General features: G+C 37.4%; 1 protein-coding gene across 1 annotated transcript in view; it reads left to right on the top strand.

Annotated features, from left to right (window-relative positions):
* Positions 1–21870, top strand: part of Ino80 (chromatin-remodeling ATPase INO80) — a 454888-nt gene that overhangs the window by 268327 nt on the left and 164691 nt on the right. The gene's annotated exons all lie outside the window — the stretch shown is intronic.

Below are 21870 nucleotides of genomic sequence, written 5' to 3'. Positions count from 1 at the left end.
AGGGAGATTGCGGAAGAGTTTCCCATCCAAATGTTCTGATTTTGTCCACGGTGACACGATCAGTGTGAGACCAAACGTTATCGTGTTGCAGGATGATCTTCTTTCCAGGGCGTTCCTCGCGCAATGCACGACGGAGCTTCAAAACTATCTGAATATAGTGGACAGCATTTATGGTCTGTCCAGGTTCAAGAAATTCAACCAAAATGAATCTCAGAACTCATTAAACTCTTTCCCTGTTGCGTTCCGTGGAGGCAGTTCGAGGGCGACCGTTACGAGGCTCATCTTGGATGCTCGTGTTTCCATCTTCGAAATGTTTCACCCATCTCCTAACACTGCTGGTGCCCATGCACACATCTCCGTACGCACGCTAAAGTCTGAGGTGAATTTCAGCAGCAGATGTTTCTTCTTTAACAAGGAATTTAATGACAGCACGCTGTCCAAACGAACCATCGTTGTCGACCATTTTGCAAACATTGCCTGTTGTCACATGATAGAAGTTAATGACGTCACAGTATGTCAATACACAGTGCAAAGTCTGTAGATTATGATCATGGTTTTTGTTACATTGTTGAAATTATAGCAATGTGTTGCTCATGACTTTCAGTACGACCCTCTGTATGCCTATTTAGTTGATAAAGTACGAGATTATGATGATGATTATATTATTATTATTATTATTATTATTATTATTATTATTATTATTATTATTATTATTATTATTTCGTGCCTTCGAAAATTGAACCACGATAAGTATCTTCAAGCATCAGGGATGGTTTGCATACCTATCATAAATCTTCATCGCTATTCTTCTGCTGTTCAAAACATAAATTCACTGATGGAAGTATAAAATACGTTAACTGCATTACTGGTTTCCAGCTGTCGGAATTGAATGTTTGAGGCTCTGAGATTGGGCGGACAGGAATGACCATTGACGCACCGCATTGGAGGAATGTTTTTAGATAGATGATAAATGATCGAACGAGACGAATATCATCGATGGCACCTCCGTCTGTCAGTAATGAAGCGTGCTGACAGACTAATTATGCTACTAGTCGCCCCAATTTGTGCATTTCCGACTGTTATCAAGATGCTGGCAGATGCTAAACGACACATCCTGCTGGTTCACACAGCTAGCAGCTGAAACGTTGTATCACATGCCCCCTGCCTGTTGTTGGCGGTAGCGGCTGTGATTTTACACTCATCTGACTAATGTTGGGTTTCAATTCCCAGCCACGTAACCAATTTAGTTTCCCACATGGAGAATTTGTTGCTAACATAGGCTAACACCTTTTCGAATGTAAAGTAGTCGTTCATTGATTAATGTACTGCATTTCAAGTTGTTGGATTTTCGTCTACAAATCCTGCAATCCCACTTTCGATGTCCGCTAGTGATATGGAGGTTTATGCAGGATGTAAGCTAGACTATTTAAACCTCCAAACTTAGGCCTATGCGGGTGGTACATAACAGTCTTTAATCGGTAATTTAATTATCTTCAGTGCTTGGGCAAAAAAAAAAAAACTTACTACAGGCACATACTTATGCTAGATTGGTACGATTCGAGTTGTGATAAAAGAGCAGCTTTTAGGAGACTGGCCTAAGCGAAGAAATACTGCATTAGGAAGAAGTGGTGAAGAACCTGTTATTGAATTAGGCTACGTTATACACTTGTGAACCGTTGGAAGAAGAGTAGTTCGGCTTCAGGAAGGGAAAAGGTACGAAGGATGCAAATGGACTACTACGAACAATCGGCGAAAGATATCTAGAATAGAATAAAGAAGGGTATATAGTATTTGTGGACCTAGAAAAGGCTTTTCATAGAGTGGACTGGTATAAACTGATGAGAATCCTGAAGAAAATTGGTGTTGATTGGAAAGAGAGAAGGCTGTACAGTATTCTTTATATGAAACAACGATTCAAAGGAGAAGAAATGTCTGAAGGAAGTGAAATAGGGAGAGGAGTATAAGGATGCCATTTATCACCAACCCTGTTAAAAATCAACGTAGAGGATTTAGTGAGCAACTGTTTTCAGAACATGGACAGGGTAATAGTAGGAGGAAGAAGAAAAAAGTGCATAAGATTTGCTGATGATACGACGTTCTTAGCAGAAGAGGAGACGATACTAAGGGATATGCTACTATAGCTAAATTGTGTAAATTTCAGGTAAACATGTTACGGGGTAATAGGCTATTGCTATGTTCATTTTGTAGAGTTGATGCTTCCTGAGTTATTATTATGGTTCGAACGTTAATGCTCTAAAAGACTTTTAGTATATATGCAGTTATGCCCTTAAAGTGCTTAAATGATGTTTTTTTAAACATTTATGTAATTTCAGTAAATTCAATTTCAACAGAAGATGCATAAATTTCCTAATCGTAGTTATCATCCAAAAATGATACTTTATTCTGCTGAAGATAAATCCAAACAAGACGAAAACTATGGTTATCGGAAGAAAAATAAAGAAAATAAACGTGCGAATACTAAATAAGGCAGTAGAACAAGTGGACAGCCTCAAACACTTGGGGTGTACTATAAGCAGTAACGTGAGCTGCTGCCAGGAAGTCAAAAGGGTGATAGCAATGGCAAAGGAAGCTTTTGGTAGAAAAGGGATCATCTTATGCCGATCTCTGAAAAAATAACTAGAGACTAATGAAGTGTTTTGTGTGGAGTGTGTCATTGTATGGGGCAGAAGCATAAACATTACGACGAAGTGAAGAGAAGCGACTGAAGGCATTTTAAATGGGGATATGAAGAAGAATGGAGCATGTGAAATGGACAGACGAAATAAATGAAAAGAAAGAGTTGCTAAAACTGATCAGAAAGTAAAAAAGGTATTGGTTGGGTCACTGCCTATTGAAGAATGTACTGGAAGGAATGGTGAACGGGAGAAAATTTAGGAGCAGAAGAAGATATTAGATGATTGAAGACATTATGCGAAGACTAAGAGGAATGCAGAAAGTAGGATAGATTGGAGGATGCTGGGTTTACAGTGAAAGACCTATCCTTGAGCAGAATATTGTATATGTATGCACTTGCGGAATTGAGTAAAGGAAAATGCACAGATTCAATTATTTCATTCGGTCATGTTTTTGTGGAGGGACATTTTTATCTTTCCGTTCTAATGGCGTTCAATACAAAAATATATTTAACAATGTATCTCATGAAAATATTAACGGGCATTACGACTGAAAAAAAGAAAAAAGAAAAGAAAACTCCGTAAAGTGGTGTTTCTTATATCGACATTTAACAACTGCTGCTGCTGCTGCTGCTGCTGCTGCTGCTGCTGATGATGATGATGATGATGATGATGATGATGATGCAGGTTACATTTAAAGCTTGAGGGAGGTGGAGGTATCATTGCTTGTCGGTAACTTCACCGTCGGACACACACGTAGTAGGTGTCGCTGGTATCTTCTGCCTTATCGTGTCCGCATGCGGGATCAATCTCGTGCGGGCTGCTCCGTATCGCAATGCGGGTGGCTGCCACGCGCCTCCACAATGGGGCTCAGAGTTTCCTGTTCTCCCCGGATGAGACACGGGCCTTTGTGGTTTCCGTTTTATCAGCGTCATGCACCTTTCTGGAAATCCTTAAAATAATCCGTCACCACTTCCTCCCCATGAACATGGTAGCGAGTGCAAGTCTTCTCTAGACAATCAAGTTTTTTCCGTTCTCTCTCTCTCTCTAGAAATAAATTGCTCTACGAGGGAACTATAATGTAACAGTAGCACGAATTGAAGATCGATAATTTCAGAGGGAATATTATTTGGAAAAACCAACCCTTTTTATTACAATTATGTATTGTGGAGCTCAGAATTTCCTTTGAATCACGAATCTCTCTCGAGTGCACGATGGATGTCTCTGAGCTGAATGGCTAGAACGTTAGTTTTTCACTTCAAAGTTGCGGGTTCAGATTCCGGTGAATTCAGTTTGTGGTATGTAAAATTATCTGGGACATATTTTGCAGGGTATAAATGATTTTACTGTCATCACTTCACTATTTTATATCTCATGTAATAATAATAATAATAATAATAATAATAATAATAATAAATATATTTAGTACCGGTATATAGAAATTTTGTAGTCTGAAAAAATTAGATTAGATTTTTTAGATACGTATTTTAAGATTGTAATAGGCCTATGTGTTTGTTGGATGCAATTTATGGTCTTGTTATTTTTTTCCGCATGTAAAGCGTTAAAAGAAAGAATTGCTGTGCTGCAAAAGAAGTCAATTTTAAGATATTCTTGGAAATACATAGGCTATACAGTATTCAATTTCCATAACTGAAATCTAGTTTTTTGGTTCTATGTTCATGCGTGTACAGCTATTTTTTTTTTTCGCAAACTACCTGAAGAGTTTTGTTCGGATTCAGTGTCTACGTGTTAATTCAGTGAAGGATGAGCACGTTAAATACATTGCAGTGTAAAAAAAATAATAAGAAAACAAAGTTATTTATTTAAAAACCTTTTTTCCTTCCGTGCAATGAATTGACGAATGAATCTAGGCCTATGTAGGCTATACATGATACTAAGACCAAAGTATCACATAAATTTAAGAATGTGATTCCAAAACGCATTATTATTATTATTATTATTATTATTATTATTATTATTATTATTATTATTATTATTTCATATAAGAGTACCTTGACATTCTTAACTCTTAATAATAACTCTTTAATAATAATTTTTAATCATATACCTTAATGTTCGTCCTCAGCACAAGACATTGCAACCTCGCTTTTAGTCCACGTGGATTAGACAAGTAGGTGTCATTTAATAATGGAAGCAGCTTATTGGTTGCAATATTGAAATTGAGGCGAGTGATTGGAGCGGCGACATAAGAAATTGAAAACAATAATACAATTAAATTTCAAAGACCACCCGAATGTTATGCACGAGGTCGCTCAAAGACCTGCCGAATATTAACCATGAGTGCGCAGCGATACCACCACCACCACCACCACCACCACCACCACCACCACCACCACCACCACCACCACCACCACAGTCTAGTATATAGTCACGAAGCTTGAGTTTTGAGAGTACTAGGAACAATAGCCTGTGCAGGTACTATTTCGCATTGTCTATAATGAGTCGATAGTAGCGATCCTAGTGGTTATCAACTATCTATGGATGCATATTTACTACGTATTGAGCTTCGTGACTACATACTAGACTGTGCTGCCACGACTACTACTACTACTTCTGCTACTGCTACTACTTCTACCTGCTACTGCTGCTACTACTACTACTACTACTACTACTACTACTACTACTACTACTACTACTACTACTACTACTACTACTACTAAACTTCGGTGCTGTGGGGTCAGCATGACACCGAGCCTCCACTTAAAACACCATTTTGACAAATGCTCTGGTGTGGGTGGGATTTAAACCCACGATAGTGGCATTCACACAGCGTTAAAGCTACGCGCTTTGTACGCGATTGTTGTTATTATTACAGTAATGAAAGGTCGTTTGACCCATTCAGGCTCGAACTTGTCGATTTTTAATGGGCATGAATGTGCTGAGTGCGGGAATCGAATGCGTATGGATCCAGCTGGCGGGCAGGATCTGTTGAAGTCGCCAGTCATCCGATATGCTCACACGTGCCTTTGTACCGCGACACTGACCCTGAAGAAATTGACTTGGCATCACGCTTCTCTCTGCAGGCAAGATCTTCTCATGTTTCGTCGTTGCTAAACGGACCACACTAGTGGTTACCGTCTCTTAGCTATTGTGTATTGTTTCTCTTCGTGGATGAAATTAGAGAACAATTAAAAAAAGTTTCGCCGGTGTAGCTCGGGCGCGGGCGGTAGCGCGTCTGCCTGTCGATCCGAAGCGGTGCTCGGGCTTGAGTTTGATACCCGCATGATCAGGGTACTAATTCACAGGGGGATGCGGGGATCGCCCTCCCCTCTGGAGAATCTGATGTCCCCTGCTGTAAATGTATTAATTTGCTTTTGCCAGAGACAACATTTCTCCCTTCTCAGGTGCATAATTTATAGTTTCTGTACCGTCATTTCCCATAACTCTGGTCCTGGAACACAACTATGATCCACGATACAACTATTCAAAGAACATTGTGGAAGTAACATAGACTGTTCGTAGATAGCTGCAGTGACTTGACTTCAAACTACAGTACAGTAAAAGTACAGGGTGTTAAAAAAAGTACCGTATCAATATTTTAGGAGGTGATAGTATGCATCAAAACAAGAAAAAATGTCTAATAAACATGGGTCCTACAACACATACTTTCTGAGATCTGAACACTTGTTCATAGGAGGTGCTCAATGTGACGTCCATTCATAGCAATGCATTCCTCTGTCCCTTGGCGTAAGGAATCACGCACTCTTTGAAATTGACCTGGTTCCTTCATGTCAATGTCAGGTGTTCACGCACATTGCTAGTGCGCCATCGTGCATGAACCACATCTGTAGTCCTGCTGACATGGCACATTCTCCAGCAAGGCAGGAAATACGTTAATAAGAAAGTCCTGAAAGTCTCTGTGGTAGCACGTATGGCCCTATTAATCCATCACCAAGAACGTCTGCCCACACGTTGATTGAGAATCGGTGCTGATGCCTTGTCTCTTCAACTGCATGGGAATTTTCATCAGCCCACACATGCTGATTACGAAAATTCACAACACCATCTCTGCTGAACCCCGCTCATATCCGCAACCAGACTTTTGTTTTCAGTATTCCTTGCGACGTATCATTATTCCATGCCAGGTGTGTCAACTACGGTATGATTTTCTGATAGTCTACTGTATTGTAGGGCAGAGAAATGCATTGCCATGAATGGACGTCACATTGAGCACCTCCTATGAACAAGTATTCAGATCTCAGAAAGTATGTGTTGTAGGACCCATGTTTATGAGACATTTTTTCTTGTTTTGATGCATACTATCACCTCCTAAAATATTGGATACTTTTTTTAACACCCTGTATAGATAAGAGAGGTACTACGTTATGAAGTACAACATTTGAATGGACCATAGTTATGGAAAATGACGGTATTACAGCTATAGTTATGTTATGCAGTACACTACAATTCTCATTTTTTCTTTATTGTAAGTTGAGCGCGACAACATGAAGAAATTTTATATTTTAATCAGTGATATTTGATAATCAGATGAATATTCATTAAACGTAAGTAATTACAGAAATTGTATTATAATAGTCTATTTTAAAGATTATCTACTAAGAAATACTAGTAAAAATGCAGCTTCTTGTAAGCCTGTAATTTGTTTTTGACATGCAAATTTAAAAAAAATCACGTAGTATCATATTATAATAGTGGATAAAGAAAAACTATATACTTAAAAGTTACTTCTCGCATATTGAAATATTCCTAAGTGATCCGTTATAACGCTATAATAATTACACAAATTTATGACTATAACATTTTGTGCATCTGCAGTTTAAATATTAGCAGATTTACAATGGGTTTTCCATGCGTTCCTAGCTATATAGAAGTTATTGATATGTTCATTTGTGCAAGAGGAACCATCACCACTCGTCTCCTTTCTTTCTGTAAATGGTTTCAAATACCATCTACCACCATTAAAGAAGTAGCTATTGAGTCATTGAAGCTATCAATTTACATCCTACGACATCATCTCTATTTCACATCCTGAGCCATCTTTCTAGTACCACTTTCTTTAGACTGTAACACATTAATTTTTATATTGTTTACTATATATTGTTCTCCTAATTCCTGATTTCTTTTCATGTTGTAAATCGATTGTAATCTTATTTTTATAATTCTTTATCATATGGTAATCTCACAAGTTGGGGAAGACTTGAATAAATAAATAAATAACTAAATACATTAATTAATCCTATTCTTTCGAACTGCAGTTTGTGCACGATTCCCATTCTGCGTCTACATCAGGAACTGGTCAGTTCTTTTCCGATGTGGTCGTCCTATAGCTGTCTCTGTGTCCACTGGAATTGTAGTGAAGAATCTTAAAAAGCAAACGGTATGATGGCATCCCAAAATATGCTGTCTCCATTTTTCTTGGTACTTAGTCTTCATCTGTTAGTCGGCCTGGGTAGCGTAGTCGGTATAGCGGTGGCCTTCTGTGCTCGAGGTTGCGGGTTCAATCCCACCCAGGTCGATGGCATTTAAGTGTGTTTAAATGCGACAGGCTCATGTCAATAGATTTACTGGCATGTAAAAGAACTCCTGCGGGATAAAATTCCGGCACACCGGCGACGCTGATATAACCTCTGCAGTTGCGAGCGTCGTTAAATAAACCATAATTAAAAAAGATCATCTGTCATTTCTCCATCAGATCCTCAGATCTTCACTTCGGTTATGGTCTCTCGGTGTGACTGATGGGGATCTTATAAATCTCATTTGTGACGAATTTATTCTACTTTCATCATTTTATGGCTAAGCAAGCAGAAACGGAAAGCGAGCTTCCGACACTATATTTGGGACTTTTCAACTAAGGGAGCACACCCTGACAGAAAGACATGCAGTTCCAAGAGGCATTGAGGTGGCACTCCCACCACTGAATTTATCGTTATAGACCGGTAACCTACATTGAGGAAACTTATAAATACTCCAAAGACTACAAAGGATAAATAAATAAATAAATAAATAAATAAATAAATAAATAAATAAATAAATAAATAAATATTGTAAGTTGGACTTAAATTTTATTTGAATCAGTTAATTTTTTAGTCAAGATTATAAGTAGGGCTAGGATTTTGATGAAATTGCATCTTTTTTTCTAGTAAGCCAGAAACATAGCTGCTTTAGTATTTATATGTTTTAAGACATATTTGTTAGGGCATGTTTTGCATTTTTTGCCTGTTTCAACTCATAAGAGCATCTTTTGTTTTATTTGGTCATTTTTTTAGGCATTTTCATTTAATTTTGGCCATAAATCCCCATTATTAAGGTAAAATAATGTCTATTTCCTTTGATATTTTCTTTACATATTTTGTTCATTAATACTCATTATTTTGTATAATATTTTAATCGTTTTTCTACACAAATATTGCCATTTTAACGTAGTACACCCCATGAAATGGATCAGTCCAACCACCCTTTCAATATAGACTCCTCTATACCTGCTAATTCCAGATAAGAGTGGCCTTGTGGTAGACTACACGGAAACTAAAATTAAAGTAAATCAATGGTGCTACAGCCCATGAAGGGTTAAGACCGACCAGCCAACTGCTGACCTCACGTCCACATGCCGACGCAGAGGTGAACGATCATACATGGAAACTACATCAGAGAAAATAATTAATTAAAGTATACTACTTAGAAAAAATTATGTAAAATATAATTTAATTATTAGTCTAAATATTAAGTAGTACAAAACCTCTTTTCCTACTAAGGCATTATGTAAGATCAATTTTAGGGCATTTTTAAGAGCATTTTTTTTTTTTTTTTTTAGATTTTTAGGTCATAAATGCATTGTTTTTAGGACATTTTTTCATGATTTATAGGTCATCAAAATCCTAGCCCTAATCATAAGTATTTTATAACGAATCGGAGAGTACAGGAACACAAGCCAGGCCTACATGGTCTGAAACGTAGAAGTGACCAAGCCGTGTCTAACGTTGCCATAAAATATGTCACCGCAGTGCGGCTTCTGTGATATCGCAGATGCAGTTGTGGAACTTGACCCGTAACGGGTTACAGTTTTGACTGGGCGAGCTCATGCTGACGTCTCCAGGGTGACCCGTGCTTAGAGTTGAGCTTAAACGATATTTCCAAGTATCTGTGACAACTGTGACTGTGACAATTAAATATCTGTGACTTTTATCTGTGATTTTGTCACACCGATATTTTATATCGATAAGTAAGCACAATATGCATGAATTACACCGATATTTTGTCACACCGATAAAAATTAACAGGAAATATGGAAGAGTAGTGCAATGTGAATACGAATTCTCTATACACGCCACACATCAGTGGTGGATATGGGAAAATGCAACAAATAAGTTATGTACATGTACCATTAACAAATAAATACTAAGCTAACTCAACAGAAACATGTAAAAAGTTAACCTCATATACCAAGAGGTTATATCGTAGTTGATTTTAGATATGGAATCAGTTGATAATTTTTAATGTAGTTGGGTATGGAGAAATTGAGGTTATGTGATTATCCTAATCGTTTTAAAAATTGATCCTTTCTATTGCATATAATATAATGGATAAATAATTTTTTTAAGTCGTGCATCAACATTATATTGAGTCAGAATAAAAATTAACGAAACATCAGTATTCGGAAAAACAATGGAAAATAATTACAAAACAAAACTGTTGTTCAGATAGGATTTTACACAAGATAAAGTATTGGTAACCAATGGTATTATTATTATTTAAATTGTGTAATCATTATATAATTTATAATACGATGTTGAAACTAGCGCTGAAGTAGTTTCGGCGAATTCGGATGTGAAAATCGTTGCATATATAAGGATTTTTTTTTTTTTTATTTTTGTGGAGAGACAGTTCCTCGGGTTAAACTAGCGCTGAGGTAGTTTAGGTGATTTCGGAAGTGAAAATCGTTGAATTTGATTTTTTGTGGAGATGCAGTTGGTCGTATATCCAAGGCATAACAAAGCCTAAACTAACCAAACCTAACCTGTCACAGATTCGTATATGCAAGGTGTATATGCGGAGTACGAAGGGAACTACCTCAACGCTAGTTTAGTCGTTGATCGTATATGTCTAGGCATAATAAAAGCTTAAACCAACCAAACCTGACCTGTCACAGATTCGTATATGCAAGGTATATAAGGGGAATACGAAGGAAACTACCTCAAGGTTAGTTTAGCGAAATAGGTTGCCCATCATATTAGCCAGTTTTGTCTCGTTCGGTTTTAATTTAGTGGAAAATACTTACACATTACTATAAATTGACAGTAAGCTTAATATGAAAATGTGAAGATCTCGGGGGAATACATAAAATATTTATAAAACATATATACAGACTAAAATATGAAAACAAACTGTCAGATTCATGATTATATTATTATAATGCCGCTAATAACTTTGCAACACATCATCACTTTGAAAAAAATAATATTGAACAAAATATCACGAAAAAATAATCAAATACCACCGCCCGATTGCTGTTATTGTATCATGCGCATGCGCAAACCCACGATGTAGAGGAGAAAATATCAGTCACAGACGTTGCAACGGTGACAGAGTACTGAATACGGAGCAGATTTCGATAGCGATATTTTGTCACAGATATTTCGCGTCATCAGTCACAGGTTTATCTGTGACAAAAAAATACCTGTGACAAAATATCGGTTTGTGAAATATCGGCCATCTCTACCCGTGCTCCCTTGTCAAGCTCTACCATGTTCTTTCTGTGTGACCAGGTGCACAGTTCAATTCATTACGTCCTTGATCGTAAAAGAAATGTACCTTCGTGTATGTTCGTTGACTTTCCATACACAAGTGTTTGAGTTGTATTCCCTGCGATTAACAAGGAGAGATCAGGACCTGGAGACGCAATATTTTAACGAAATTAATTCCAAGTTGTGTGGTGTGAAGTGCAGATTACAGCACGCTTAGCCAAAAGGCGTATACAATCAGCCATTAAAATCATATAATTTTAACAGTGCCGTTGTAGACTTCTTATGAAAAATGCATTTGATTCTAAGATTTTTTATGAATGTAGCGGTTCTGAAGTAGATTTCGTCCTCGGTGGTCTAGAGCCATTAGCGTCGCTTCCTCTGGGAGTGAAGTAAAGCTTAGAGGCTCCTTTTTTTTATGGAAGACACCAGGAAAAGCTTTTAATTTCGACGCAGAATAACTACTGCGATTGAAAGCGTTGTTAAATGAAATGTCACTGATATCTGTTAATGTAGACCTTTTAGTAACTGAAAACAAATATCACTTGATACATTTTTGGCCAATCGTGTTTTTAACAACCTTACCGATGTTGTTGGTAGGCCTTGTACGTTAAATTTACAACACGTGCGGTAATTAATGGATCAAATCAACTTTTACTTCTTTACTTAAAAGTAACGAACTATCAGTTCGCTACCACTAGGTGCTATTAGGAAATAACTAAATGTCTTATTATATCCATACACTTTGGAGATTTGTAAGAAAACAGGAATTAATGTAGATAAGACGTAAGAGTGAAAACCATTTCTGACGACTTCCGGTTGTTGCACTGAGCACCACTCGTGGGGTCGTGGCTGAACGCGAAAACATCTATGGAGTAAAATACGTATTCAAGTATTAACCTATACCTACCGGTATGCAATTTATTTACACTGATGTATAATTAATGTGTCACCCACAAACATTTTCTGTATGCTATTTATTTATATTAATGTATAATAATTAATGTGTCGCCTACCTATTTCTTTGAAGACAAAATTAAACTTTCTATAATTTATTTTATTACAACATTTCCACAATCGCCGCTGAATAGTAACAAATGAATAACACCTATCGACATATACGAATAGTAACAAATTAATGACATCTATCGACAAATAACAAACGGTGATCACAGATGAAAATGTTAGTGTCCAAAAATAAACTTTATTTTAAAAAATGATTAATAATATTTTATTTTTTTTTATCAAGATCGACCGAAAAATGGTAGGTATGCAATAGATGTGCTAATAAGTGCGTAACAGAATCTCGGAAATAGAGAAGACTTGCAATATACTATCTCACTTCAATCTGAAGCAAAAAGTCATCAAATGGTTGCATTTTCGAATTGACGGTGTATTTGACTCCATCAATAAACTTTGTATTACGATAATTGTTACATTTGTCGAGTTTGACGAGTTAAACACATAAGAAAATTAACTTGAGACCCCTCGATTTTCGGAAAAATTAAAATTAAGATCTTGATTACATCCGTGCGCTGCGCCTTTCAAGGTTTGTATGAAAACTCGACGAAAATGTGATTAACAGAATGCACGAGATCGTAAAGAGTATGAGGGAATGTGCAGTCCATTGTGATACCTGATACCTCTTAAAGATTGCCCTCTTTCCCCTCAGCAGGAAGTGCCCCTCCCCCCAAAACTTGATGGCCTATATCCGCTCCGCATGGACCACTCACAACTTCCTACACTTGTGAGGTACGGGTCAGGGATAGACAAATGTGAAACAAGTAAAACAGATATTTTAAAATAAATTTTACACTTTCGTGTAACTTTAAGACTTAAAAAATATGGTGAAATAAACGGTTTTTAAAATACAAGGCCTGTGTTTTCAGGAGCGTGGAAGCACTTGAAAATTTGCAATTATACCGTTTCTATTTATGAAATTGTTACTATTACGTAGAAACCTCGATTGAGACGCTATCGATGACGATAAGAAGCTTCCTTCTGAGGGGAAATAAACTCACACCCTATCATAAATTTACGGTACATAGAACAAAATTTCAATATTTTTGATATACAGGATCCGGTAGAATGATCTCCTCGATTTGAATTGGCCGCCATACCGATTTCTTGATAGTTGCGTTTGAATGCCATATATGTTTGAGCAACACAGGCCAAGCCATTTCAGTTACCAACATGGCGTGGACAGGTGAACAGAGTGCATTTTGTTGTTGAGCATTAAAAGCAATGGTGACTGTGATTGCAGCGCTGTGGAAATTTCGTACCCATTTTAGAGTAGGTCGACACTAAAGAATTCCTGATAAGAAAACCTTACTGATATGGGTAAGAAATGTCAGACGAAAGGTTCAATTTTCAAATAGAAGTCGTCTGGTAGATGTCGCAACGTTCTGGCTCCCGAGAATATCGAAACAATGAGACATGCTGTTACCACATCTCCACGAAGTTCAGCCAGTAAACATGCTCTGGTATTGGGAATTTCTGATCGGAGTGTCAGACAAATGTTACACCTAGACCTCAAGTTCCATCCCTACAAACTTATGGTGGTTCAGGAACTTCGGCAACGTGACTGGCTCAACCGCCAAGATGTTTGTGAGACCATACTGGAAAATGTTCCAGGCGATACTATTGTGCTCAGTATTGACTAAGCTCATTTTCATTTGTCGGGTTGCGTCAACAAACAAAACATTCCATATTGGTACCCAGAAAACCCTCGAGAGATGCATCAGCGACCTCTCCACAGTGAGCGCGTTACTGTTTTGTGTGCTGTTGCACAATAAGAATATCCTGAACTAGCACCAAGAGATAGCGCGCGTGTACTTTGAGGGTTGCGCTTTGCGTGTACATTTGTTTTCCGGTATATAAACATTGAAGATTTACGTAATGTATAAGTACATTAAATACTCTTAAAACAACTCAAAAATGCCAAACTTTTGTTGTGTTCCTATGTAAAAAACCAGGGAAAGTCTTTTGTCTTCATTCAGATTCCGAAATATTCTGAATATATGCTTAAAACCGTAAAAATTTAACTGATTAAATTGCGCCTCGAAAGTGCTAGCTGATAAACAAAAAGAGCCGCTTCAAGTAAGGAATTGCTGGCTACAGTTTCATTTTGGAAGAGGGGAAAAGAAAAATTAAAAAAACATACGCAACCTCAACAGCGAGCTATGTTAGTTTAGATTATCTTCAGTACTTCTAGGAGTGTCCGAAGTTTACGCCGCAGCAAACTCTCGATTAACTGGGATGTTTATTATCCAGGACGATCCATAGTGAAATCCATTTCGTGAATAATGTTTTTAATGTGCTGTAGACTAATTATTAAAACCACGTTTTTGCTCCAAAATCGTCTACATAGTATTCAAAACTGCATGTCCTTAACCTACAAAACACAGAAATAATCGTGATACTACTGCGATTATATTATATCACCTTATCAAACAATGCATTTGATCTTTCTGCACCTAGAGAAAAAAAATACGAGGAATTCTATCTCGATAGTCTCTTCCCTTAAAAAAAAACACAAACAAACATTGGTGGCTGCATATCCTGTTTTTAGCGTACGGTATTTACAGTACTAATTATATTAAAGGGGTAATATTTATCTTCGACAAAGTTCCTAGTTTTTTTTATTATTATTTATTTTTTTATTTTTTTTTTTATTCGTGCACCTCGTTCTCAAAGTTCTCGTTTAGGTTCATGAATATTCAATTTACTCGTATCTATATTCTGCATACTGCAGATTTCCCCATCCACCTCTTAAGGGGAATCGCTTAGTATTATACAAGTTTACGCTGTTATTTATTGTAAATTAAATAAAATAATTATGAGGTAAGAAAACACTGAATTATATTAAATTATACTAGATTATACAAAATAATTATAAATATAATTTTGATACGCACAGAAAACAGCAAGCAGGAGAACGTAATCAACTGTAGCATATGACATAATATAGCCCTGCAACATGTTGTCCCGCATGGAACGCTCCTGCCATCTAACGGTAAAACTTCGCATAAGATGTCCCTATTTGGAATAATAGAACCTTGCTTTTTTGAGGAAAAAGGACGCACAGCCACTGTTTGAGTAGTGTGAAGGCAAGCATTTGGACGATATTATTTTTAAAACAAAGTGATGTCAAAATGGCAAACATTCTTCTGTAAGATGAAGGGATCTATGCACTCTTGTTATTTTTAATTGGGGAGATCATTCTGCTGGACCCTTTATATTCAACAAAATTGTCGACCTGGTTGGCGAGTTGGTATAGCGCTGGCCTTCTATGCCCAAGGTTGCGGGTTCGATCCCGGGCCAGGTCGATGGCATTTAAGTGTGCTTAAATGCGACAGGCTCATGTCAGTAGATTTACTGGCATGTAAAAGAACTCTTGCGGGACAAAATTCCGGCACATCCGGCGACGCTGATATAACCTCTGTAGTTGCGAGCGTCGTTAAATAAAACATGACATTAACATTCAACAAAATTAACAAGAAACGGTAATTTCTCTGCCATCTATTCGTTCCAGCCTAAGAGTTCCTGCATTACAGGGCTCTAGAAAAAAAATCGGATGTTTTTCGACCATGTGAAAATTCAACTCTGCTACTCGCTAGTCTTATCCGTTATGCATCTGGAAGCATTGTGAAATATAATACGTATCTCAATCTCAACAAGTACTCGTAATGAGAGCTTCATAGTGGTGGAAACGTTGCGTGGATCTTTGATCCGTGTAGTAAAATGAAAGTTTTCAACACGTTTCACTACTGCCGAAGTTAATTAATCCCCCCTTTCTTGAATGACATTGTGGATGCATTATTTAAGAAAAATGTTATTTTCTGCTTCATTATTTACACTCAAAATATATTTGTGGCATATCGACTGTTTTTAGTTGCTGCATCTTATTTTACGACGATATTAAGTTGTTATTACAAATTTACCAGTAAAAGTTCGGATGAATTACATGTAATTGGTCTCATGAGAAAATTATATGGTGCAGTAGTTTCCAGTTTGTTCCTGTGTCGGCAGTGGCGATTTCTCTTAAGGAGCACAGGAGCAGTGCACCACCTCTTCAAATAACACACGTTTTTAAATTTATATCAATGAGCTGCAGTAGACTATGTGAGCGACATAATTCTTTATTATAATACTATGTAAAAATAACACTGGTCTTGTTGACGCCTGGGACTTACGTTTACCGCTTAACACTTACGGCACACTGTTCTATTCGAGCATGCGCAGTAGTACTGTTTCACTGGCAGGCTTTGGAGCATGGTAGGGTGGCAGTACAGTGTGCGTAGGAGGGGTTAGGAGCACTTTCAGACGTGTCCTCAAGCTCGTTCCATCATAAATGTTACAATGAATAGTGTGCAAAATCTTTTAAATGTGTAATTTTCTATAAGACCTTTACACGAAAAGATCAAAATAAAGAAGATGGGTAGACCTACACATGAATTAAAATTGTAAGTGACGAAGAACAGTAATAGAGAAGTGACAAGAAAATTCAACATTCGGACTTACGAAAAATGCAATATGCGGCTGCAATGTAAAAGACGCTGTATTTTGTTTTCCTTGCCAGTTGTTCGACGGCGAACATTTATTGACAAAAATAAGTACGTTTTATGAATTTTATTTATTTTTCTGTTTGAATTTAGGACTGTGCGTAATAACTAAATAATTTTGAATATAGTTCTTCAAATATGATTGAATTGAAGCACATGAAAGAAAGAATTAAAAAACACGATTCTTCAGCTGCACACATCAACAATAATGTTATATTAGCAGTGTCGGGTCAAACAAACATACAGACGCAATTGGATTCAATTGGATTGTTGCACTTCACAATGATAAAGTTACCAAGAACAGATATGTGCGTGTGGTTTTGTGGAGCTTTTGAGTTGGCCAAGAGGTCACGAAGACGGAAACTCATCTTTAAACGCTAGTATTTTTCTTGGCCTCATCAATTTCAGTTCTGAATTAGACGCACTCATGGATTAACGGTCAGCGCGTCTGGCTGCGAAACCAGGTGGCCCGGGTTCGAATCCCGGTCGGGGCAAGTTACCTGGTTGAGGTTTTTTCCGGGGTTTTACCTCAACCCAATACGAGCAAATGCTGGGTAATTTTCGGTGCTGGACCCCGGACTCATTTCACCGGCATTATCACCTTCATATCATTCAGACGCTAAATAACCTAGATGTTGATATAGCGTCGTAAAATAACCAAATAAAAAAATAGACACACTCTTAAGGAACATCTGGAAAGAGGAACAGTGTTTAAGAGGACATCAAACACTATACAGAACGAAGTCCTTCAAGCCATTTTGATGTATGCTATGATGAGATTTCAAAGAAATAAAGAAAACTGCTGACTTTTTAGCAGTTAAGGCTTATGAGACGACACACGAATCGAATGCTTGTGAACGTGTGAACTGTGTTATAAAACGCAATATAGCGAAAACAATATTATTTACAGTATGCTGCAATGGAAATTGAACACTATACTTTGCTATTACTGGACCTACATTGGAAACTAATTAACTGCAATTTCTTGACTAACAAAATTATGTAAGTAAATCTATACCTACGTAACATATATTAATAGTTATGTAGTAGTTACTACCTATAATAATAATAATAATAATAATAATAATAATAATAATAATAATAATAAAAATATGATCATAATCATAATAAATATTTGTGCACCACCAGGATTATTTATCACCACACGCTACTGTGTGTCGGTGGTAGAGAAGTTTGTGAAATATGACGAATAATGAAGTTTGTGAACTATCTTGAAGTACGGGAATGGAATAATTCCAGAAAACAGTAGACTTTTGTCCTTACGATAGTTCAGTGCTAGAAATACAAATGAGAGCAGAAGATTTCAAGGATTTTTCAGCAACTGCAAAGCTGTTAAATTACAAGACTGTTCCATTCTCCCAAGTAGCTAGTGTGAAGTTCACAAAAACATATCATGAAATCAAATACAAATTAACCCATGAGACAGGTGAAGAAGAAAAAATTGGTAATATCAAGTTTAATGAGATATAGAGAAGTGTGAGCTCGTGCTTATCAGTCTGTGACTCAGGTATTGACTGGAATGGTATCTTGTTATGGACAAAATGTTTCCATCGGGTTTCTCCCGTTTCCCTGAAGTTTACAAATTACTTCAGCAATACCAGGTAGAAATGACCAGCAAGGTATGTAGTTTTCGCTGTGAAACGCCCACGACCATGATCCTATAAATAACGCCAAGGGGGGAAACCCGATTCCCTGGCTTGGTTGATATGTAAATCTGGTGACCGTTAGGTAAATGCCTGGCTTAGGCCTATGTTAAATTTGTGTTATCTCCGGGCTGCAGATCCAGCTCTCCTAGTAGGAGTGTTCGTACTTAATATATCGTATGGTAGCAGTGCTGAAGGAATTTCGCCTGCCGTGAAAGAAATCGATATGGACATACATAGCTATTGTCTAATACAATTTTTGCTTAGATTCGCTGGGGCTCAAACTAAGGTCTCCAACGTATAAAACAGACGTTTGAGTCGCTTAGTTAACGTCATATGCCTAGATATTTATAATTTCCAAAATAGCCAACACGTATTGAGGGAATGACGGAACATACAGTATATTTTCGTCAGATCCAGTGTTATGCGTTTATTACAATGTTTTTAACTGCATTTTGCTATATTAAAAAATAGTGGAAAGTCAGCATCTGAAAGTCTACGCAATCTGCTTTTCAGTGTCTTCTCTATATTGCCACGTGTGGTACAGGCTTTTTATCTTGCTTGAATCAGCACTTAGTACCATTCTGACCCCTCAGCGATATCTGATCCTAAGTGGCCTTAAAAAAGACATTTCATCCCCTTCGATGTCCACTAACCCATCCCTTGTACTCGAGAGTACGTCCCTCTTTATGAAGGCGTTGTTAGAACTTGCTGTGTGGTGGGACTATAGGATATTATAATATGCGAACCAATGATTGTTGCATCACGTTCGGAACTGCACTTGGGGAATATTATATTTGCATACCTCTCTTTCCTCTCTCTCCCACTCCCTTGTTGTCACTCTCAATGAGATTTATGTGCTAGAGAAACGTGTCCGAACTCGTGTTGTGAGACTGAATGTAGCGAGTTATATTTGTACTCGTATAAGCTTCGTTCGTATAATGCATGCTTTAGTTTCCACCGAATGGGCAACAATAATAATTTCACATAGCACGTGCTCTTGGTCGAGATCTAGAAGCAGCTGGCGTTTTTATTTTCCACGTCATGGATTAGTTGTTAGTCTTTTATGGTTATAATTAATTTCTACAGTTTCTAAATAAAATACAATAAACTTGCGAATTCTAAATGAGGCAGTAGAGGAAGTAGACAGCTTCAGATACTTGGGATGTACTATAAGCAGTACCATAAGCTGCTGCCAGGAAGTCAAAAGAAGAATAGCAATGGGAAAGGAAGCTTATAATAGAAAAAGGAGTTTCTTCTGCGGAATTCTGGAAAAAAGAAATGAGACTAGTGAAGTGCTTTGTATGGAGTGTGGCATTGTATGGGTCAGAAACATGGACATTACGATGAAGTGAAGAGAAGCGAATAGAAGCGTTTGAAATGTGGATATGGAGAAGAATGGAACGTGTGAAGTGGACAGACTGAATAAGAAATGAAGCTCTGTTGGAAAGAGTGGGTGAAAAAAGAATTATGCTGAAATTGATCAGAAAGAGAAAGAGGAATTGGCTGGGTCACTAGTTGAGAAGAAATTGCTTTCTTTAGAATGCACTGAAAGGAATGGTGAACGGGAGAAGAGTTCGTGGTGGAAGAAGATATCAGATTATAGGCGACATTAAGATATATGTATCATATGAGACAAATAGGAAGACAGAAAATAGGAAATATTGGAGAAAGCTGGGTTTGCAGTGGAAGCCCTGTCCTTGGGCTGAATATATCAGGAGTCCTACAGTCTTCGCCGTATCCCGCATTTCAACTGCCACTCGTTCTTATCTTGGTGTTCATACCATCCTCAATTCATTTTTCCATGATGTTCTAGGTCTTCCTCTCCCTCTTCCCCATATATGGTGCTGTGTATTGGAGAACTTTTTTGGCCATCGTTCATCCCTCGTTCTCATCACATGAATGTACCGTATCAACTGTCGTTGTTTAATGCAGTCAATCACTGTACTTTCTAAGTTAATCAGTTGTCTTATCTTTTCCTTTCGTACGTGTTCAAACCGCGAGATTCTGCATGACCGTTGCAAGTAATCCATTTCAACGGCCTTAATTTTCCCCTTTACCTCTTGCCATAAGTTGCCAACATTATATGTTAAAATCGGCTCTAAAGTAGTTCGGTAGATTGTCAACTTTGTGTTCAATTTCATATTGGCAGACCACAATAAGCAGTTGAGCTTTTAGCCTACCTCAAAACATATAATTTAAAAACGAAATCAGTTAAATACACATTACTATAAACGTAGATTATTTCTTTTTAAAGGTTATACATGTATCATTAACATTGAGGAATAACAGTGTAGATTCAAAAAAAGAACTTACAGCCAAAATTTTCTCTTTTCTCGAAAACGCAATAATGATACACGTTTCGACAGTCAGCTTCTAACTGCAAACTAACAAATTCCCGCGAAAGAGAGTATCAGTGAGTAGTAATTTGGAAGGCTTCCACTAGAATACAACTCGTCTCAGGTCGTGTATCACATTTATTTCATATTTGTACCCCTATTTCATATTCGTAAGACTTGCACTGTATGTCATACATAGAAAAATGTGTTATTAAGAGACAAAATTGAAGGATGAACAAAACTTTGCTAAACCGCTACGTAGCACCGATACTGTCGGATGATGCGTTCGTAAAAACAGGTCTTTTTTACAACCAAGACGACAGCAATGTGCGGAGACTGAACAAAGAACATGTATTGATGTGTGTTTCTTGTGTTGGTGTTGTCGCCGATGTAAAAATTCCGGCGTAACTGTATATCGTAAGTTTTGCTCCATTTTGTATTTTACAACATTAAAATAAATCTCATAAGGTTGCAGAGTACCTTTTAAATTTTAATGGATCTAGTGACACAATACGAATTAGATTAAATATCTGGACGTCCTACTGTAACTCTTAACTAAACTCTGATCCACCGCTGTGAAGTAACGGTTAGCACGTTTAAACCGTGAAATTAACGGGTCCGGGTTCAAATCCTGGTTGGAACAAGTTACTTGGTTGAGGTTTTTTCCGGGGTTTTCACTCAACTCATAAGAGCAAATGCTGGGTAACTTTCGGCGCTGGACCCTGTACTCATCATCACCTTGTACAGTATCAAATGAAGATGACCTATAGCTTCCTCTGTTTAATATCCACAATTATCATCCGGTTCTGATGTCGCGGGAAACATGACAGGACCAATCGCGAACACTTTGTTGGCGAGAACACTAGTGTACAGAGATGTGTAAGATCTGGTGACCATTAGAAAACTACCCGAGTATCTAATATCTCCGTATTGCAAATGCACCTCCACGA

The sequence above is a fragment of the Periplaneta americana genome, chromosome 4 (assembly GCF_040183065.1).
Source record: "Periplaneta americana isolate PAMFEO1 chromosome 4, P.americana_PAMFEO1_priV1, whole genome shotgun sequence".
Classification (NCBI taxonomy): domain Eukaryota; kingdom Metazoa; phylum Arthropoda; class Insecta; order Blattodea; family Blattidae; genus Periplaneta; species Periplaneta americana.
Note: the sequence above shows the minus strand (reverse complement) of the source record. Positions and strands in the feature narration are given on the sequence as shown.